Genomic DNA, 22,271 nt, shown 5'->3' with positions numbered 1-22,271 from the left:
ATTACAGCTGTTATAGATATTCTGAATCTCTGCCCGACAATTCACCCACCCCTGCATGCTGATACAGCATTCACAGTGTCTAAGAGCTATGAAGAAAAGAAAAGGTTGGCTTCACAAATATTATGGTGTATCTTAGTAAACTTAACTTAGTAATCTTAACTTTTAAGAAATTTGTTTAAAAGGTAGATGTCATTGAAGATCACAGTCATGTTAAATATTAAGACCATGTCAGTAATGCCCTTACTTTAACCAAATCTAATTTTGTTTGCCAAATCAGAGAGGAAATGATCAATTTATAATATACCAAAAGATCATCATAGATTGTTGACAAAATCAAAATTCGTTTTTGGTATCAGAAACAGTTAAAATGATATTCTAATTGCCTATGGGGCAAACAACACCAAGCTAAGTGTGTAATTTTAATCATGAATGAGCTGAAGGTTAATTATCTTCATGGAATGCATGGGGGCTTTAAAAATCTCTGAAATAATTTGATCAAAATAAGCATAAAAAGCTAATAATTTTCTTAGTCCACAAACATTAATGTTTACTTTTGCATGTGCTGATTCTGCATAATGTATACATTTGAAAGACAGACAAAAGGCCTAAAATACAATACATTGCTAAACTGACCTGAAATACAGGTGAAAGAGAGGCAGAGGCTAGATATTTGGGGTGAAAACAATGATACTATTTAATTAATAGATTAAACAGGAAGTTCTAGGAACCTGGATCATACTTTCTGTCAATGATCAGACTCAGTTTATACATATATCTAATGTGAGACTGATGGTCTGTACTACAGAGAGTAAGACAATCTATGAAGCATACATCAGACTTACAAATTTCTGAGTAATAATAGTTTATTATATTGATAATAAAATTATTATTACTGTCACTTTTATTTTATCCTTACCCTAGTTTTTACCTCACAATAAAGCATATGCTAGAATTATTATATAGGTTCTGAATGTACATCAAATGTACCTCACAGAAGTTATATGGAAGGTACAGTCCAACATCAGGGCTTGATGACACATGAGTGCTACAGTATTTCTATAGTATTTACTAGCTCTAAAGTATTTCATTTCAGTATTTCTCTACATAGCATAGATTCAATTATTTTCATTTTATATTAAAAGAGGCAGAAGTAAAAATTATGGAAACTAAGTTAAAGTAATTCATATCAGAAATTTGTACAAAACTTTTATGTAATTTTACATCAAAGTGCCTACTGACTTTATCTCAATAAGACACACATCATCAGAAACCAGGTCAAACATGTAAGTCTTCTATACAATTACAATTACATTTCACTCTAAAACCTCCAACAAGAAAACTATCTAAAATGGCATAGATAGCAACACATTACCTAATTTTAATATTTTTACGTAGCTATTGACTTTAACCATAGTAATGTTTGGCAGTGTATTCTGATGGAACCCTTTCATCTGTGTGGTTAAAAAGATACTCAAATTAGTATTTTCCATGGTACTAAAATATGATGCCAAGTGATTCATTCTCATCATTGCCAAATGAAGTTTTTCTTTTACTGATAGGACTCCATGTACAAAGCTTGTACTAAGCTTTGTAAAAACACCAGTATGAAGACTAACTTCAACCACAGAACCATTTCCAAATGAATTTATAACACATTGATTCACTATAAAATTTGTTTCACCATCAAAGCTGGCTTCTATTTAATCGTTAGCAATTTTGTGTGTCTACTGCCAAATATCCCATTTTAAAAAATTACAAAAGTCTTCAGGAAATTCCTTAGAGAAACCTGTTCTAACTTTTATGCTAAATTCAGAGCAATACATACCTGCTGGTCTGCTTAGAGTACGTGTACAAATTTTTTGGTATTCTCGGGAATTTGCAAGATCAGTGACTTTGATCCTGTCAAATCGCTTTTCAGAAGCAGCAGAAAATATGCAGAAAAGACCCCCTCTCCCCCCTCTTGGCTTCTGCTCTGCTTTCGTCTGCAGTCACTGCTGCCTAAACTCTGCTCTGCTAAATGCCAAACCCACCTAAGAGGAGCCCTTCTAATAAAGGGGGGGGTGTGTTTCTGCACAATAGGAAAATGTCTTTGTAGTCAGCACTCAGAGGTCCCATTAGAACCCAAAACCAGAGGCCAGTTTTGCCTCTGCTTTTTAATTGAGGCTGCCCCAGCCCTCTTCTATGGTCCAGTGAGACAGTGTTTGTGAAATGATAAAAAAGAACGCGATCTGATCAAGAGGACAGAATAATGGGGAAAGAATGCTAGGTTAGCCACTCTGCTGAGTGCTGGGAAAGGAGACCGGGCACTCCCTCCTCCATTGTTTTTATTCTCCTCTGCCCTCTGCTCTTTGCTAAAACTCTGGGTCTTTATTTACTCTATCTGAAATAAGTTAAAAGTTGTCTGCTTATAAGTGAATTTCGTAAAAACTTTACAAAAAAAGAAAGAAAGAAAGAAAGAAAGAAAGAAAGAAAGGAGAAAAAGAAGAGAAAGAAAGAAAATAAATAAAAATTCTTGAATTATATCAAGTTTCCAAAAGGTCATCACTGTCTCTGCTGTGGCCTTTTCCCCATTCCAAATCCTCTATCAATATGTCATAGTGAGTTAGGCAAAGACAAAAGAGAGGCGCAGTGTGAAAACGGCACATATATCTAATCCTGACAAAGCAGTGAATAGGCCTTCACAAGTGTAATTATACTTGTTTATTTGTTGCCACGTACAGAGAACTGATGAAAAAATCCATCAAAGTGGTATTATGCAGACACCAAGAGCTTCTTTTCTTTGCTTGCTAATGCCACATTGAGGCTTAAATTCCTTATTGTTGAATTCAGAAGAAAGAAGAAAGATTTTTGGCTGGATTTTTTTTTTTTTTTTCATCAGTTGCTGACAGATCTTTTGTGTGCTGGGCTGTATTAGTTCACACTGCTACCTCATTTTTATCCGTGCTGGAATTCATAATTACAAACTACTGTATTGGAACTTGAACAGGGTGTGGTTCACTGACCACAGGAAGGACGTAGTCCTTTGCTCATAGCCTCATTTTGATATATCAAGACACAGGTGACATACCAGGATGGCAGCCCTAAATCTATCAGAAGACACATTTGACCTCAAGCCTTGAAGATGCTTCCCTTCAAGGGAATTTACTACAACTTGTTTATTTTAATCAGTCATGTCGTATCTCTTAGAAAAAGTGCATAATTTTCAGTATTAAAAATGTTATCAATGAGGACGGCAAAAGATTGAAAATACTAAGTAAAAAGGTTTCAAACTCAACTATTAAGGGCCATTATGTTCCAGCAGACACTAAATCAAGGAACTTAACAAAAGCACATTTTTAGAGGTGGGATGGGGAATTCAAGTTAGCTTTCATTTTTCCTTCCAGGACAGAAATATATCAAAGTAAAGGCAATCTCCATAGTTAATGTTTGTGAGCTTTACAATTTAAAACAGAAAAGCTGTAATTTTTCTTTGCTGGCAATCTGGAAACACTCTGGAGTTAATTACAGCTGATTCGGAGTGAACCACACAAACAAAGACCAGTCTATGTCCAGACAATTATACTGCATTAACCAGCTTAGAGCTTCCTGCTGATGTTCCAGGGCTCTTCTGTTATACCCTTCTACCTTCCCAGCACGAGAGAGAATGCTTCTGCAAGAAGGAATTAATGAAGCGAACTGCAAAAGAATGTGTGACGACCTCTCCTGACACGGCAAAAACTTTCCACCCATGTCATGACAAAGGGGAGAAGGTAATTAAGTTTGAATAGAAGGATGTAACCAAATATATTCAGCATTTAGAACAAGCACATTTTTAAGAAGGGAAAGTTTAGAAAGGCAAGTATGTCTATGTGAGTCAACTAAGTCTTTTCCCCTTGATTCCCTCTCATTTTTCTCATTAAAATCTAAGTTAGCGATTCAAGGCAGATTGGTTTCCCTCTCTATAAATAGTACCCTCGTGCTTGAAGCATCATCTTCTTCATCTTTGATTTTTTCCCTTCCCTTCTTTCCTAGTCTCCTTTCTCCTTCTCTCTTAGATCACTAAATCTACATGGAAGTTATATGACAATTATATAGCATTAAACATATGTGCTGTGGAGCTAATGAGGAGAGGCATACTTTTCCACTAAGTCCAACAGTTCTTAATTAGATTACTTGTGAGAAATGGGAATTTTACTCTGTTTTCTTTACAACTTTAATCAAACTCCAGTTACTTTGCTTACAGAGGAATCAATAGTCTCTCTTTAACCAAATTATGCTATTATATGACTCATTTTATTTGTTTGCTTCAGGAAAATTTCATAATCAGTAGGCAAGATGGATCCAACACTAGTTACCTCTGGAAACAAACTGGGTAATTTCTACCAATTGAGTTGATTTCTAATTTTCTTATTCATTCTAAATGAAAATGAATAGTTTGCACTGGTGTGAGGCAAGGACAAAGACTGCAGTTATGTTCTGTGCCTTTTTCTGTTTTTCTCGTTGATACTGCTTTGTTACTATTCCAGCTACACTCAGTCTCTATGTGATTGCTTCATCACAGGGTAAGTATTACAGCTAAAATATTACTAGAAAGCTGTTGTTTGCCAATATTCAGACTAGACTTTTTTCATCATCTAAAGAGAATAAAAGTATCAAATGATGGCAGTGACCCAATCATACTTATGTGTCCATCACCATCCTCTTTCGTTCTTGTCACAAAGTAAGGTTAGCCTCATATGATCTTCTGGATATCTCTTCCCCAGATAATAAGTAAGTCTAAAACTCAGCGGGGGCATGCATTAAAATATATTCAAATATATTCCCTGGAAGTTCTTCAAGATTTTGTAAATCACTTTAAAATTCAAGGCATCATAAGGACCAATAAGTCTTCCTTTTCCGGTCCCTTCTGGATGCTCCTATCATATTTGAAAGTTCAAGTGCATAACACTTAAGTATGAAGCTATAACATGCAATCCTTTCAGCTTCTTGGGGGAAACATGTACTCTTCAATCATGTCTTGGAAATGTAAAAATCAAAGTTGGCATGTCTTTCCTGTACCTATATTGTCCAACTTTAAAATGTGATTGACTAACAACTCTCATTTAAACAATCTGAATATCTAGATGGTACCAATGCTAATAATCACAGGAATATTTAAAGTTAATCCTAATTGACACATGTAATGTATTTTTGAATACGAAACATTTGGTATCAAGAGATTTACTGCCTTAGCTACAATCATCACACACATTATCACTCATGGTAAGATTACAATATGTTCTAATGCATGTCTGTGATTCTCTTCCTTTCACATGTGTGATCACAAACACAGTATGGTAAGAATATGTTCCAAGGCAAGGTCTGTGACCTTCTTTATCCAGTCACATAAAGAAAACACAGAGGTACTAACAATTGAGTATTTAAAGGGTAAAATAATTTTATGACTATTTATGTTCCACTTTTCCCATCAACATAACAATAACTACATTAGTGTTAAATATATTAGAAAGTCATTTCTTACAGGCTACACCTACTATAATTACTTTTCTAAAACTAATCACAAGTCAAGTACTCCAGTAACCATTCCTATTCCCTAAGCTATGACTTTAATGTTTTTACATGATTTCACATAGTTTGAACAAAGAAAGTCACATGTCTAATTTTTTAAATCACTACCAAGTGGCTCTATATACTATTCTTAGAGTTTACCAAATGTATCTGTTTTTATATGCCATGTAAATATTTTAAATTACTTTATATTAAAAAAAATATTCAGACTAACATAATAGGAAACATAAATGGAATGCTCAGTGTTCTTCCGGATGAGAACTTGGCAAATTTATGTTTGATCACTAGGAATAGTTGGTTAGTTTATTTCTATTAGGAAGACTCTTTTGTCTGTGATCTCAATCGCTTTCTCCATCTCTCCCTCTTTCTTTCCCCTAAAAGTTAATTTGACTGATGCCCATCAGTGAAGTGAGCAATTCAGTAATTAACTTTTGTGTTTTAAATCTATGAAATTTAATTAGATTTCATTATAAACAAACAAATGTCAACCATAATTATAAGCTCCTTCGTTTACCCACATATTATCCCTTTTCAAACAAACTTGATGTCAGACAAATTAAAATCAAGCAACCAGCAATTTTGAGTTGAATTTTACATGATCTGCTGGTAACCTGATTACTTTAACTTCAATATCATTACAGGAAAAGTATTTCAGGAAAAATAATTACAAGAATTCCAACAGGAGACAAGCTTAATGATATTGATTCAAAAGATGCATGTTCCCAGGACCATGTTGCAGAAATAATGTTATCTCAAATCTATAGTTTCTATTAAAATAAAATTGTCCCACATAAAAAGAAGCAATTTAAGATTAGTGTCCGAAGAACTAGAGATATAAAACTAACTAAATACTTTTCTGGCCCCAATTACTTTATACTTTTAGTAGAAAAGTATTAGCATGGCACAACTACAAGACATAAGGTTTGCAGGTTTATTTACTGACTGGTGTATCTATTAGGACTAAGGACAAGTGAAGCTGTCAGGACATAATGAAGGTAAATGATTAGTTAGCACCAAGCCTGAACTCTTCTTCAATGCAATAAGAGTTAATTAAAGTTTACCATTAAACATCAACCAAAGCAGAATGTTGATCAGGTTTCAGCATTAAGTGCAAACAGACAATAGTTGGCAGCAATTAGTGAGGCTATCAAATGACATGCAATGATAATTATACATTTAAAACAGCTAAAGAGCCAGAAGAGAAGGTAATCAGCCTCCGTGAAGACAAATAGTCGAAGGGCAGGAAACAGGTATCCGATTATTTCACTTTAGCACTGTAAATCAATAGAATGAAACAAGAAGGGGTTGTCTAGATACATTAACTGAAAGAGAACAGTTAGGTGGATCCAAAATGGAATAAACCTGCTAATATTGGCCTATCAAAGATAAGAACTCAGGTAGGGAAAGGAAATCTGTTACTTTCCAATTAATGTTTCAGAATGAAGTCTGTATAAAGAGAGTTTAGCATCTTGGTTTTGTGTGTAAGTTCAACAATGTAACAAGTACGCCATTGCCAGAATTGTTATTGAAATTAAGTACTAACGTTCACTGTTATGTGAAAAGCATTTCAAACCTGAATGTTACCTCTGTGGATGCAAATATTGTTTCTCTACATAGGTTTTATAAAGAAGCAAAAATTGAAACTTTTTTAATGCAGCTAAATTTTTGTCCAGATATCGGGCATATATATTCATGTTCAGTATATGTACACATGTTTAGCATATAACAAGCAAATTTTACAATTAATACTATCTCAAGCCTGTAGCTTCAGTTTGGCTTAAATCATTAATCCCCCACACAACATATACCTTGGAAATTCCATAGTTTCCCAGCTGCAGTCTAAAATGCATATTGAGAACTGTGTCCATTATTATGTTTCCTCCCCCATTTCGCCAACTCATTCTGTTATCCTAAGGATTTGTACATAGTGTTGTCTAATCCAAACCTTTCCCTGGAGCTAAATCTAAGCCATTGCTGGCTCCCAGTACAAAAATGTGTCTCTGCAAAGCCCTTTTGTTCCTTCTGTGCTCGTACACTCATTGGTCTTGACATCTTCACTCCAGTCATGACAAACAAGCTGATGCCTCTGATGTGACGGCACAGCTTTATCTACAGATACATCATTAACTCTCATCACCATCCTTAATATGGCTCTTCTAGGTTCCTGCAATGTATTGTGAAAGTTTGGAGAAAGAGTGTGTGTGTGTGTGTGTGTAAATATGTGCTCGTGCATAATAAGAAACCAACTCCATTCAAGGAGAAAAGAGAAGTGAGTGTGGACTGGATTTGAAGTCGGGAAACTCTAGAGTATACTGTAAGTCACCACTAAATCTCTGGCCAGTGCACAAGAGACAGGTGACTGTCTTTTAAATGTCTTTTCTATACTCTCAAGATGAGCATCTGGAGTAGAGCATCATTTATGAAGTAATAGAAATGAAGTTCCTCAAAGAAGTATGGCTAATCAGTGGTTAGGGAAGCCCTGTTCTTCAGGCCTACTCCATGCTGATCCCAGTTTACTCCTACTCTCTTTCTGGTATGAATTCTCTGTTTACTTCAGTAGGGGGAAGGACTATCAAAACCAGTTTTATTATGACATTGTCATATTTTTCTATTAGAATTTTTTAATCATTTTCCAATTATTCAATGTGAAACTCTTTAGGCTAATTGAATGTCAAACCTTTGATTTAACATAACCACTTCCACCCCTCTAGCTACAGGCTGAGTAAGATCCAGGTGCAAGTTCTTGATGCGTACACTATAAGTACATACAGTAGGTTCTTATTCTAACTTCTTTTCTCAAATCCTCTGAGAACACACAGCCAATCTTATGCAATGCTTCACTAACATATTATAAGAAAGTAGGTTGGACTTTGAGGTAAAGTGAAGATCTCTCTTGGACCATGCAAGGAACTCTTATTCTTGTTCTTATTGGCATTTGTCCCCTGCTTAGAACAAGAACAAAGCCAAATGCTCATGTGAGCTTTATGAATAAGTTAGAAGTGAGACACTTTAAGTGCTATCCATGATTTCTTTGTTGACAGTGAATACTTGAACATTTTTCTGTGACAAAACCACTTCTAGAAAATTAGAAAGAATTCTAATGAATTTGCTCCTTGCTTCTTTTAAAGAAGGAAATGTCCCACTTCATTTTCTTACAAATGTTTACCTTTTAGACTATTTGGGTCGTATCTCTACTTGTCTGGCTTTATAAACACATCCCAGTTCATTAAGAACTATCAAAAGAGATAAGACTGGGATCCCTTCAAACCAATGTTTTGTAGTGTGCAGATCAAACCATTTAACCAACCAACCAAGCAACCAACCAGCCAACCAACCAACCATTTTAAACTAGAAACCACACACACACACACGCACACACACACACACACACACAGAGAGAGAGAGAGAGAGAGAGAGAGAGAGAGAGAGAGAGAGAGAGAGAGAGAGAGGCAAATGATTCTCATATTCAGAACACAGAAGTTTTAGACAGAAGAGTGCTAAACTACTCAATGTGAAAATGCATTGCAGGGATCATATTCTTATACCCCACACACATACACACACACACACACACACACACACACACACCCTGGATCACCTATCTACTCCGAATTATGTGCTCTTTCTCAGGAATTTCTATGGGCTCCAGTTTCCTTCTCAATTGAAAGGGGAATTGTGCCCTTCTGATGACAGCAATCTTAACATCTAAAACAAAAACTCATTTATATTGCTCTGAAAGTTTTCTCTAAGGAATTTTCCAGAAAAGAAACAACCAATTTGAATTTGTGCACATTTTTCAGCACCTTGGTGAGACACATAGCAGAATCTGTTAGTATAATAAACTGAAGATTTCTGTGCACTTTTAAGAAACATTAATAAGTCACTCAGAAGCTTGGGCACCAAGAAATTGCTAATAATCTCCCCATCAATGTGGATACAGTAGTTAAATGGATATGACCACTGCCTCCATAAAGACTGCAATTTATTTGAATATCTCTCAAGCACATACAATCCAAGGCTACTTATGTTTCTATAAAATACAAACAATAATTTTTTTTATAAATGTATATCAAAGTACAAGATTATTATGAGTTAAATTATTTTAAAAATTGTATCAAAAATAGATTTCAGTTTATAGATGGTCCAAGATATTGTATTTATGTATTTACTAACTTTCAGGCCAACTGTCATATTTGAAACTGGATAATCCTCCATTAAATAATGCATTATTGTAAAAAAAATGCAAAATTCTGTGATTTGCCCTAAGAATTAATCTAAGTGGATGCTAATAACTTATCCAAAATGTTGCCAAAGATGACTTAATGATTCTGTAGACATTTACATATATTTATACATGAAGCTGGATTTTTTTTCCTCCAGGCTTATAGGAATTTTTGTTAATAGGACATCATGGAATAGTATGACTTATATTCATTTCATGACATATCAAAATCTCGTAATAACAAATATATAGAAAAGTGTTTCCCTGGCATGTAAGACAGTTTTGGAAGCACTCTAATTTACAGACTCTCAAGCAGATTGAGTTCACTGAAAGACTGAAGCAAGCATTGTGGTCTCTTCTATTATTGTACTTAATGGATCACCAGGTCCCTAAAATTCATGTGAATTGACCAAGGTCTGAATTATTTAAAAACTGCTTCAGCCCTAATTTGCTTCATAGAGAAGTGAAAACACAGAAATGCATTAACTATCTAGGAGCTCTCATAGCTGAACCAATGGCAATGGTGGAGTGGGAACCACCTGCCAAGCTAGACACCATCCAGAGACCTGCTAAGGAACCTGCCGCCTCATCCTATCTCATCACAGCAATAGTTTGCTCTACACACATTCTTGTAGATATACTTCATCAAACACTTACCATCTTAATGTTATATTCAATCAAGAGCCTCTGTGACCACATATAGTGTCATTTCAAACTGACATATTTTATAGTTCACAAACCTTATATTGAGCAAACCTGGACACACAGAATAGGAAAACAAAGCTTCCAAAGACTTAAACACTTAGACATGGTCACAGACTAAATTAATCCAGGTAGCTTATAACTGACAAGATCTGTACCAGTCATTATGTTGCTAAGATATTAAGTAGACTCTCCTGTAAAATTTAAGTGGAAGTAAACAAACTTACTTAAAAGGACAAGGAGCCCAAAGTAAACAGAACAAAAGGGTGGGCTGGCTTGAATTATATATGTTCTTTCTGTACACTATGCTATCTTGAAAACTTCACAGCCTTGTTCTCATCTAACTTACTCACACAGAAAGGAAAGTTCCTGCTTGTTCACATCGTGTTCATGATTATTTAAAATGCATTTTAAGTCACTGAGGTCATCAGTATTTTTATGAATCATAGACTCTTTTTGGCCATTTAGAGCACCTAGACTAACCTGTTATATAATGCAGAAGTATACGTAAGAATTACCGAGCTGGGAAGCTTCCCAAATTCTGATTAGCCCCCTTCTGAAGCAGAAAGTACATTTTTCTCAGAGAAGATATCCCTATTGGACTCTGCTTACAGATTTTTCTTTGCTTCCCTTTGTAATACCCACACCCTTGATTTTCATTAATAACACAATCCCTTTCCTGAGGATACAAGAGTGAGTACACACCCATGAATGCTGAAATCCAGCTCTTCTCAACACATTTTCCTAGTATACTGGCCCTGTAGGGAACTTCTGGATTCAGTTCCAATTTTCCAAAGGATCTAGCAGAACTGAATGGACGGAAGGCTGTTTCATGACTCTAGCGTCTTTAGTGTTCTTAGAGGTCTCAATAACTAACTTGCTTTTTTCTACAGAGCTCATTTTCATCTTCTTGGAAAATAAAGGAAATTTAGCTTGTGGCAGGAAAATTTCACAGTATCTAGGGAGCAAAGCAAATCATTTAGGTATAGGACAGGTGTGTGTGTGTGTGTGTGTGTGTGTGTGTGTGTTTTCATGTGTGTGCCTGCTTGCACTCTGAGTGGGCATGTGATCAAAGATTGAGCACAAATATATTTACTAAAGCAAAACAAACAAAAAACCCCTCTGTCATTTAATGGACTCAGAAATCTTAAGTATGAATTATATCATTCCTAAATTTATGTGATTTTTTTTAAGTGCTACAAATTGAAATTTAGAGAAATAATACAGGTTTAATGAAGGTATTCTATGAGGAAAGATGAATCTATTAATATTTGGACTTCTTTGGGTTATTCTTCTGAATAGCCAAATTTTAAGATTCTCCAAAATCTTCCTGTTCAAAATTTTATTTGGTCTATATTTTAAAAATACGAACAGATTGCACACAACAGAGTGTATGTTTTGGTTCATTAATGCTATTATAGCTATGAGTTTCCTTTCTTCTTTAAAGTGAATACAACTTTATGGACAGTTAAAAATGTGAATTGACCAAAAAAGTCAATTTTTAACCCAAAAGTCAATTTTCCCTGGTTTAGTAAATATTCGTACCAAGTTTTCTGGGTTTGAAGCAAGAACAAAATGGGGCCCATAAACCTTGTTTTTAGGGCTTGTGCTAGAATATATGCCACCCAGTTACCATCATCTGAATATGACCTTGTCTCCTAGATAACCAAGCAGCAGACATAAGCATCATGTTCTCCACACATAAACATGCTAGTATCCCAGCCTCCTGTCTGACTATCCAAACTTGCTTGGACCACTAGGGCATTATATGACATATGCACTAACTACAAATCTTAATATTTGTGTATTTTTTTAAATCAGTAAAAAGTTGAAGTGGATAATTATATTAGTGACGCCTCTTGCCAAACCTGACTTTAGTGTCAAAGCTATTTTTACATGTCTTACATACAACCAAAAATTCCTCAGTGGCAAGTATTTCATTTCACTCAAAACCCGTTGGGTAGGGGAGTGGAAAGCAGCCATTCCTGACCTGAGGATTGTATGTCAAATGGGAAACCATATCATATTTCCAAGGCAGCTTGTGAACCTCTGAAATGAGGGAATTAACACAATATCAACTCCAACAAGATCGCAAGGAGCACAATCCTCATGCAAAAAAAAACAACGCAACTGAGTCCTCATTAAAAGTCCATTTTGTCTTAGCCATTAAAGACCAGGAGTGAACTAAGATCTTGGTTATGTTGCCAGGGATAAGTAAAATAAGTGCCAAGAGAAATTGTGCACTTCCAGTTCTCAAATGTGTCCATCTGTTCACATACAAACATATATTCTGCTCTGTCTGATTCTTGCAATCTTAAGAGTACTTTAGGCTTTTGCCCATTTCTTAAGACTGCAGACATCACATACGTTACTGTTAACCCATGTGAGATCCCCATCCACGGTGGCTGGAATGCTGCCAGTTACAACACATGGTGCCTGCTTAACAATGTCTTAAAATATAAATGAATTTATTTTTTAAATTAACACATTTTTCTTATGGAAATACTTTAATGAGCCCTTATTCGTGTAAAAAAATAACCTCCATGTGTATTTCTTTTTTGTTCTTTTAAGACTTTGTTTTCCAAGCATATTATAAAGTTAGTCATCAAAGTTTCTGAAACAACCCAGAATTTCTTGACAAATTTTTAAAAAGACTCCTGTAAAGAAGTTGGGTGACTTTATAACAAAGATCAAACACTTTTCCTTTACAATTCACTGTACTCAAAAGGCAAACTGCACACTTGCATTTGTAGAACACTTGTCATTTCTCAGGTTTCCATATAACCTTTGTAACAGAGCCCCAGCAACTGAACCTAAAAACTATGAGACAAATGGACATTTTGCTGGCTAGCCACAAAATGGCTAGGATGATATCTGGTGGAATCCTTCAGCTATGCTCTGGGGCAGCCTTATTTGGACCATTTGTGGTGACCCCAAATTAGAATGAGCGTCTGTAAAATATATACAGTGATATAGCATGCATGCACATAATGATTATACTGGCAATGATTTACATATATGCAAAAGATCCAGCTCTCATCTTCCAAGGAGTCTCAGCACCAAGTATTTTCATTGCACTAATTATGGGTGAAGAAACTTCATCAAGAGACATGTTTACATTATCAACTGACAACCAATTATAGCTGTAACTAGTGACAAGGAAGGACTCAACTGCAAACTTTCAAGTGAGCATACAGATTCTAGACATTTTTCAAAAGGCCTACTTAAAATCTATAAAATACACATACAAACTAATCAGACAATTGCATTCCAAGCTTTATGAATTAAAGCCTAAGAAAACAACTTTGCATTTTCATCTGCTGTCTCTTCCTATTTACAAAAGATGATAGGCCATTTAAAACACTTAACATTACCAAAAGTCAGAATATACGTCTTTACCTCTAATGAAGTGTTCTGTCAATTGAGGTAGTTATTTCTGATCAATGGGGGGGGGGGAGAGTACAATATAAGGTCAATAATTGAGTGAACTGAATATCCATGCCATATTACTGGCTCCTCTTAAAATAACTGTTTTTGCAGGCAAGTGCTGGGGATTCTTGACACTCAGTAGTCAGTACCTGGCTCTCTCGGCTGGCATGCTGCTTGAGGCCGCCTACATCAAGCTTCTGGTGATCATCTACCTGCTTGTACTATCTTTATCCATATCTTCCTCGTAAAACTCTGCAGACTTTGGAAAGTTGCTGAAATCTGAGCCACTGCTCGTTTGCTCCTGTCTTGGAAAACATAACTTTATAGAGAGCAGGACACAGAAATAAAGAAGGAGAAGTCTGCATTTTCATCTTCCTTTCATCTCCCTTTCATTCAGTCAACCATTTGGATCTCTATTCAAAAGAGCTTTTCATTATGCAAAAAAAATGCTAATCCTTTTCCGATGTCTTCACACTTGTATAAACCCCCATGCCTTCAACTGAAAAGCAATTATATCAGTTTACCTTCCTGTCAAAAACAGGATTAATATTCAAATAACAGAATATGCTTTCTTTGCCTGTCTTTTTGCTTTAGGAAACTAGTAGTTATCAGTGGAGGCATTCTTTGAACAAAACCACATTATTTTAAATATCATTCTGTTAGCCAATGGGTGGGAAAAGGAGAAGGCAAAGCAGAAGAAAAGTCCTTCAGTTACTGCAGAAACTCTTTGTTTTTGTTTTTGCTTTTAGGAAAAAGAACTGACCTTGCCTTGCAGATGCCCAAAGAGAATAAGACTCACTCTAGTCTATTAATCAGAAACAAATTATGAAAGAATGTAGCTGGACTGGTTGACACTATCCAGTCTTGGGAGACTCAGTAACAGATCAGTAATAATGGGTAATGAACACCCATGACAAATGGGGCAGAGAAACTATTTATTTGCATATGCAAATTCCCACACAAGGGAAACATGTACAAACAAGTATCATTGTAAGGTGGATTAGGCAAACAAAGATTTCTTTTTAGGACATTCTAAAGTCCAGAACATTAATCAGCACAATTAAGCCAGTCTCCATGGAGACTAATGAAATTTCACCATGGTATGAGTTAAATTAGATAGCTAGTTATGTGTTTCCACAATCCAACTTGAAATCCATTATTGTTTCAGAACAATATAACAATTGTGCCTAGCTGATCTTTGCCAGCTCAACAAGCTCCTAAGTTGACAATTTGCATATGTTAATATAATTAAGCACTAATTACATGAAACTTGTACATATTCACATGCACTTTCCCTGGGCACTTCTCAGTTTGAACCATGGCCAAGTCTTTAACCCTTAGAATGATTTTAGTGAGGGGGAAAACTGCAAAACAAAACCCCCCAAAATCCTACACTGCCTATGGGGACAGCTCCTAGACAGACATAGACAAGCTCTTCATTTATGAATACAAGGCCTAACCTGGCTTCTCCTATTTCTAGCAACAATGACAGAAAATATTCTGTGAGTATACTAGAGATCCAGGATAAGATGAAGACAGGGCTGGCAGAATAGTAGCTAAAGGCTCCTAACAAGTGTCTAATACAGAGGAGCAATCATATTCATTTCAATAAAGTGTTAAGGAAGATTCTGTACTATTGACACTGTCAAGCCTTGGGAGATAAAAATGTTTTGATAACAGTAAAAATAGCAACTAGAGAAGGAAAAAGGAAACAGCAGCAACTAGTGAGCTTTACATAAATACATTCAGAGGCAATTAAGCAATGTTAATTACTATAACAGCCGTTAATTGAATATAATTAGATATTTTAAGCCACTGAATAAAGTATAGTTAAGATTAATTTTATTGAGATTAATTGTAAATAAGGATAGATTCATTCTGTGTTTTGACAGGCATAAAAAGTAGTTCTGCAAATAGGGCAGGAGCATGGCTACCAGTCCAAAAATCATAGATTATTTTAATGTCATACCTCAGATCTTCTCCTCAATAAATACAACTTTTTAAACCCAAATAGACAGGAGTCTTTAAGAAAAAAACAAAAACAAAAACAAAAAACAGCTTGCAGAGATTAAAGAACCCTTTGTCCATTTTCATATGCATTCCTTTTAACAGACTAAATTAGGCGAGTCTGGTATACGTTTTTTAGGAAGGAACATTTCACACTGAATGGAAAAAATGTTCTATCACATATGAAATTCTTGCAGCTGTGCAGAACTTTGTCCAGATGGTTTAAGACTATAAAACAGGATCAAATGATAGGCAGTAGGCCTTCTGAAGATTTTATGATAAAGACACAGTCTTTTATTTCAACCTTCCTCTCATTTCTACTTTGTATTTTCCAATCAGTATACATATTTTCAGATGTAACTGTGTTTCTTCAAGAGAGTCCAAAGCCACAATGCTCCTGCTAGGTGTTAGAAACTAAACATACAGCAGAATGGAAGGAGACCCCATTTAGTAGAAACCAGCTAATCATTTGGTCAGAAACCTCAATGATAGCTATGAGATCAGTGCATGCAAATGACAACATTTGATTATTACTGTGAGACTCATAATTTCTAGAAGTACTTCTTAGGAAAATGTTGCTACCTGAAAGCTCTCTTCCTCCAAACACTTTCTCACAAGACTAATTTATGCATAGTGTTTTAGAAAATCAACAAGGTCCACAAGAACGCTGAACAAATCACTACTAAGAAAGGGACATCAATTGATTTTAAAATAAATCAATAAGTGATTAACATAATATTTTTAAAGCAGCAGAATGTATATATCACGCCCAAACACATATATTATATTCCCAATATATCTTAGCTCTTAATCAAATGAGGGCTTTACACTACTGACCCTGGCTCCACACTGCCTCACAACTTCTATAGGGCACCTTTAGTCATTATAACAAAACCCCTAAAATGGTCTGTGAAACAAGACTACGACAAGCCATTCTGCAGTGAAAGATTTTAAATCATACAGCCTCTTCTAATAGACTTGAGACTTATTGAGGTAGAAACCATAAAAAATGAAGAAGGGAAATTTAATCCCTGAAATATTGATTTGCACATTAATATCATATAGGCAGAGGGCAATTTGGCTTCGTGGAAATGACACATTGTCGACCCTTGGTGAAGTCAGAGCCAATCTAACTGCTGAACATGTCTGAACCTCAAGAGTTATTAAGGGCTTCCCTTCTTGCCTTTATGACTTTTCTTCAGCCTACCAATGCAATCTTAAATGTATTATCTTTAAGAAATAATTGTAAAACCTCGGGGGTTTTCCAGTTAATGGAAGGGAGACCAAACCACATCAGATTCTGAAATGCAACATTAAACCCTTGCAATCAACAAACCCACCTCAATTCTAATCCATCCAATGCAGGATCTAATATTGTTATTATAGAGAATCAGATTTCATTGTGTAAATTTAGGCTCATGGTCAGAATGGAAGCAGTAAATTCTTCAATATTAAACAGCAATTTTCTCATTCTCCTTTCTGTTGTCCCTTGCTGTTGCAGCACCTTTAAAATAATCCAACTAGCTCACAATTAATGAAGAGTTGCACTACTCCTGCCAAAAGCTGCAAAACCCTGCAATAGAGCTGAATGTGTTGCCTTGTTTTTATTAAGTTAGAAACTTTCACTTCCCAGATCAGAGCTACTGTCTCTGCAGCAGAGTGGGTGCTGCTGCTGTGACTTACATAGCCAGTTTACCTGACCTTCCTTTGTTCCTTGGGAACATTTCACTTTTCGATTTATGGTGCTACCCTCATATTTCATTGACCCTATCTCCATTGCTATAAAAAAGGAAAACACTCCAATAAGAGTTTATTTTTTAAATACACGAGCAGCCAGCTATTGAATAAACACACAGCAATGCTCTCTGCAGTTTACACCATAAATATTAAAACCATTAAAAACAACTGTTTGACCTTATGATCCGTACACTGAAGCCAGGTGCAAGAGGTTAAAACAGCTGGCTAGCCATCTTTTATTTTTTGTGTTCCTTCCTGCTGTTTGAAACCACAGCCCTTGAACAATATCAAATATTCCCTTAAGGATTTACTTTTTTATTTTATTTTTTAAAATAAGGAAAAAAATTTCTATTTATTTAATGTGCTTCTTACTGGAGAAGGAAAACTCTAAAACAGTAACAGATGAAGTGAAATAATCCCCAAATTTCCTTTCTGCTTTATTAAAGCCCATCCTTTTCAACAAATGTTATACACACCATTCTTTTTATTCTTCAGTTAGAAAAGAGAAAATAGCAGAAAGTGAAAGAAAGGAAGAAAGGAAGGAAGGAAGGAAGGAAGGAAGGAAGGAAGGAAGGAAGGAAGGAAGGAAGGAACTCTGAGCTTGCTCAGTCAGTTTTGTCAGTAAATACAAGGTAAAGCAAGTGTGGATGGCAGCAAGTGTTACATACCCGGGCTGTGTTTTTGCATTGCTCTCAATGGAAGCGATCGATGCCCTTGTCACTGTCGCGTCCCAATCGCAGCCAAGTCTCAGCCTTAATCTAAGCACCAACCGAAAAGGCAGCGGCAGCCTCAGCCTCTCCCTGACTCTTCCAAACATCCACCCAACTAAAAATATAATACTACATATGAGCTTTAACCACTCCACGTGTATAAGGATCAAGCCACTGAAAATCCAGGAGAAGAAAATTATTTAAAAAAAAAAAGAAAGAAAGAAAGAAAAAGAAAAGAGAGAAAGAAAGAAAGAAAAGGGAAAAAAAAAAAAAACGGAAAAAACCCCCTCCTGTCTCCAGTCTCTCTCCTCTCTTTCTCTCTTCCTCTCTCCTCTCTCATGTGTGTGTGTCTCTCTCTCTCCTTTTGCCATCTACATGATCCTTGATTAAACATGGAACAGAGTTAATAAAGGGTTGGGGGGGTGCTCAAGGAGAGGAAATGCAACTGTCAGAAATCACCAAGGCTAGATTTCTTGGTGAACCTGTCTCTGTCTGAGTCAGTGTCAATCCACCATCTTTGGCCACTGAACTTGTCTTTGGGTTTTTGTTTGGTGCTGGTGGGGGATGTTGTTCTGTGTGTGCTTTTTGGGGGAGGGGGAAAGTGAAGGCAAGGTTGGGGCTGGAGGTGGGGGGAGTGGGGCGAATGTGTGTTCTGTGAGTGTTGACTGTGAGTGTGTGTGTGTGTGTGTGTGTGTGCAGAGGTCGGTCTGAGTGTGTGTGTGTGTGTGTGTGTGTGTGTGTGTTGGGGGGGGTCCATGTTTGTGATCTGAACCTTTGGTACCTACAAAGAGGGTGTCTCACCGAACGGTAGCTAAAACCTCACCAGAACAGCACGGAAATGTGGAGACACAGCGGAAGGCGCCTCTGGAGCCTCATATCTGGGCTGAACCCCAGACCCAGCGCTTCAAGGAGCCCCTCGCTTGGATCACAGGTAACAAAAGAAATAACCAATGCACAGTCTTCTGGGGGAGGGGGCAAGTTGGGGAACCTTCTGGAACTTGGCCATCACTAAGGAACTTTTATACAATTATAGAAAAAAATTTATTTTATTTTTTCTGATAGAAAAGAGCAAAAAGAATGGAAAGGGAGGGAGGGAGAGAGGGAGAGAGGGAGAGGGGGAGAGAGAGGGAGGAAAAGAGAAGGGAAGGGAAGGGAAGGGAAGGGAAGGGAAGGAAAAAGAAAAGAAAAGAAAAGAAAGGAAAGGAAAGGGAAAAGGAAAAAGGAAAGGAAAAGGAAAAGGAAAAGGAAAAGAAAAGAAAAGAAAAGAAAAGAAAAGAAAAGAAAAGAAAAGAAAAGAAAAGAAAAGAAAAGAAAAGAAAAGAAAAAGAAAAAGAAAAAGAAAAGAGGTGAGACCAGGCTCATTCCAGCCCCTGTTCGCCTAGCTGATCAAATCAGGCCAGAAGGCATGCTTGGTGCCAGCTGAAGCTGAGGAGGTGAAGTTCATTTGCAGACATGGAACCCTGTAGTGTGTGTGTGTGTGTGGGGGGGGATGCATCAATTCCCACAGTCAGCCACAGCCCCTTTACACACACACACACACACACACACACACACACACACACCCTTGCCCTTTACCAAAAAAAGAAAGCAAAGGCTCTTGATCTCCAGCCGCGGATGTCCTCTTAGTGCGGCGATCAATCTCCAAACCCCGGGGCGAGCTGCCTCCACCCCTAGGTCTGCCGATCGAGGCCGGGAGATCCCGCCTCCTAACGGACCTACCAGGTCCGCGGCGCCGGTGCAGCCAAGAGGCGCCAGGGCCGGCCGCTGCCGGCCGCACTCCGCGGACCGGTGTCTACCCGCAGCCGAGCCCCGCGCTCGCCCATCCTCCTGGGCCCCGCGCCTCGCGCGCGCCAGCCCTGGCCTGCCACAGCCCCGCGCAGTGAGTGCCTTCGGGAACTTGAGAAAGGGTGGAGAAGGGAAAAGGAAGAAGAAAAGGAAACCGAGAAGAGTACAGGGGAGGATCAAGGGAGAGGAGAGGAGAGGGGACTGCGAGCCCCACCGACCACCGTCCAAACTTTCGGAGAATATGTGCCAAGGAAACATCATCTCCATGGGGTGCAGGGACGAGAAGCGAGCGAGGACCCCAGATAATGTCCGAGCGGCTGCCGAACTGACAGCTTCGCCGGGTCACCAGAGTGTCTCCGGCTCCCGATGAAAGCAGAACCCGAAAAGACTGAGAAAAAGACAGAAAACTGCTCGGCCGAAAGTCACTTAATATAAAAGTTAAATCCTGCAAAGCATGCCTCCCCCACCCCCCAACCCCAATCCCCCCCTCCGCCCGTGCCTTCTCACTCCCTCAGCAGAGCAAATCTTTGAGCCAAAAACGGGGGAAAGAGGTGGAAAAGGGGGGTAGAGCGGAAGAGGTGGTCGGGATGAGGGTATGTGTGCTAGGGTGAGCGGTAGCAAGCGATCTAGGGGTAGAGAGGCGGAGAGGAAGAGGGAGAGAGAGTGAGCGAAATATCAAAGATTGTGCAAGATCAGGCTGGAAAGATAATCGATACTCGACCTAAATTTAACACAAACTACTCAATAAAAGTTAAAGAAAAAACTTACTTTCCATTTCCCCTGCAGTTCCTACTCGATCTTCGCCTCTTTTTTTGTTTTGCTTTTATTTTAAGTACAGCTGATCACATCCAAGTAAAACGAGAGGGTTCATTAAAAAAATAAAAAATAAAAAAATAATCCTCGAACTTTATTGGGTGAAAATAAAAACGCTGGAGCAAAAAGTGGGGAGCACGGAGCGGTCCTCGGGGGTCCGGGAGGAGTTAAAGCATGTGCCGACCGCGGTCTCGCTGTTTGGTTGTGAAGGGGTTGGGAAAAGGAGGAAAGGAAATGAAAATCCGATATGTCTTTATTCTGCTAATTATTATCGTTTTAGCCCTGTTTAAAAAAAATGGCTGATTAAGTTGAGTGCGCATGTCTTTGTGTGTCTATTCCCGATATGCACTCTGGGAATGAGAGAGGAGAGCGAGGGAGAGGGGGAGGGAGGAGGGAGAGGTGTAATTAGTGAGGTGATCAACATTCCCCAGACTGCAAATGACGCGCAGCCAGGACTCAAAGCAGCCTGGGAGCCTCGCGACTTCCAAGGCTCCTAGCGTAGCGGCTGGAGCCCTGGACGAGGCTACTACGGAGACAGAGGATGGGGACTTCCAAGGCTCGCACCCCATGCGCCCCTGCGCACAACTCTCAAACTTCATTAGACACACACATACACACACTCACATAGAGACAGCAAAGAATATAAAAGCACAAATTGTTCCTAAGAAATGCCCTTTTAGAGTTCTAGTTTTTTGTTTTTTGTTTTTAAACAGGCAAAATAATTACTCTCTGACCAAAGATTTGTTTACCAGGGAGCTTTAAGGAGAAATACAAGTCAAGGTAATTAAAAGCTTTTCTCTGCGTTGGTTTATTCTACTATGCACTCAGACGTACTTTACTGGCGAAATACTAAGGCCTGAGCAAATATGCAGATGCATGTAAATAAAGAGTGCCTGTCTGTGTGAGCAAACAACACCCAGCCCAACGTCTTTCAAAGGAGGAATTTCTCTCTGGATCCTTAGGCATTCTATTTAAAACTGTATCTTGCACTTGCATTGACGCTAGAGAAAACCTACAAGGGAGGTGGAAGTGGTTAGTTTAGTCAAAGTAAACTTCCAAATGAGAGTAAGTTCGGGTTGTAAGAGTGATACTAGGGTTCAGCCTAACTTTTATGTAATATTCTTGAACATTTTATCAGAATCGCATAAGTTCAATGTAATAGCTTTAAAAAGACTTAGGGAAGAAAACCTTTCATCTTTCTAGTCCGTTGAGTTATCTTTCTTGAAGCACATTATGATGAATTTTAAAACCCCACTACAGATCTCATTAGAGTGAAATATATTTGGTATTTTCTGGTGCAAAATTTAAGGTGCCTGATT

The 22,271-nt window shown here is 37.6% G+C and overlaps 1 protein-coding gene across 3 annotated transcripts in view; it reads right to left on the bottom strand.

Moving 5' to 3' along the window:
- The window catches only part of Zfhx4 (zinc finger homeobox 4), a 201,244-nt gene extending 179,962 nt beyond the window's left edge, over window positions 1–21,282 (bottom strand). For 2 of the 3 annotated variants that reach the window (XM_021195658.1, XM_021195659.1), the window contains exon 1: window positions 20,908–21,282. The gene's annotated coding sequence lies outside the window, so the exon portion shown is untranslated. Of the gene's footprint in view, window positions 1–18,312; window positions 18,609–20,907 lie in introns of those variants that run through there. The other variant, XM_029537196.1, reaches the window with a different exon arrangement.
- Between the last annotated feature and the right edge of the window lie 989 nt (window positions 21,283–22,271).

The sequence above is a fragment of the Mus pahari genome, chromosome 4 (assembly GCF_900095145.1).
Source record: "Mus pahari chromosome 4, PAHARI_EIJ_v1.1, whole genome shotgun sequence".
In the NCBI taxonomy this organism is placed as follows: domain Eukaryota; kingdom Metazoa; phylum Chordata; class Mammalia; order Rodentia; family Muridae; genus Mus; species Mus pahari.
This window is presented reverse-complemented; position numbering and strand designations above follow the sequence as displayed.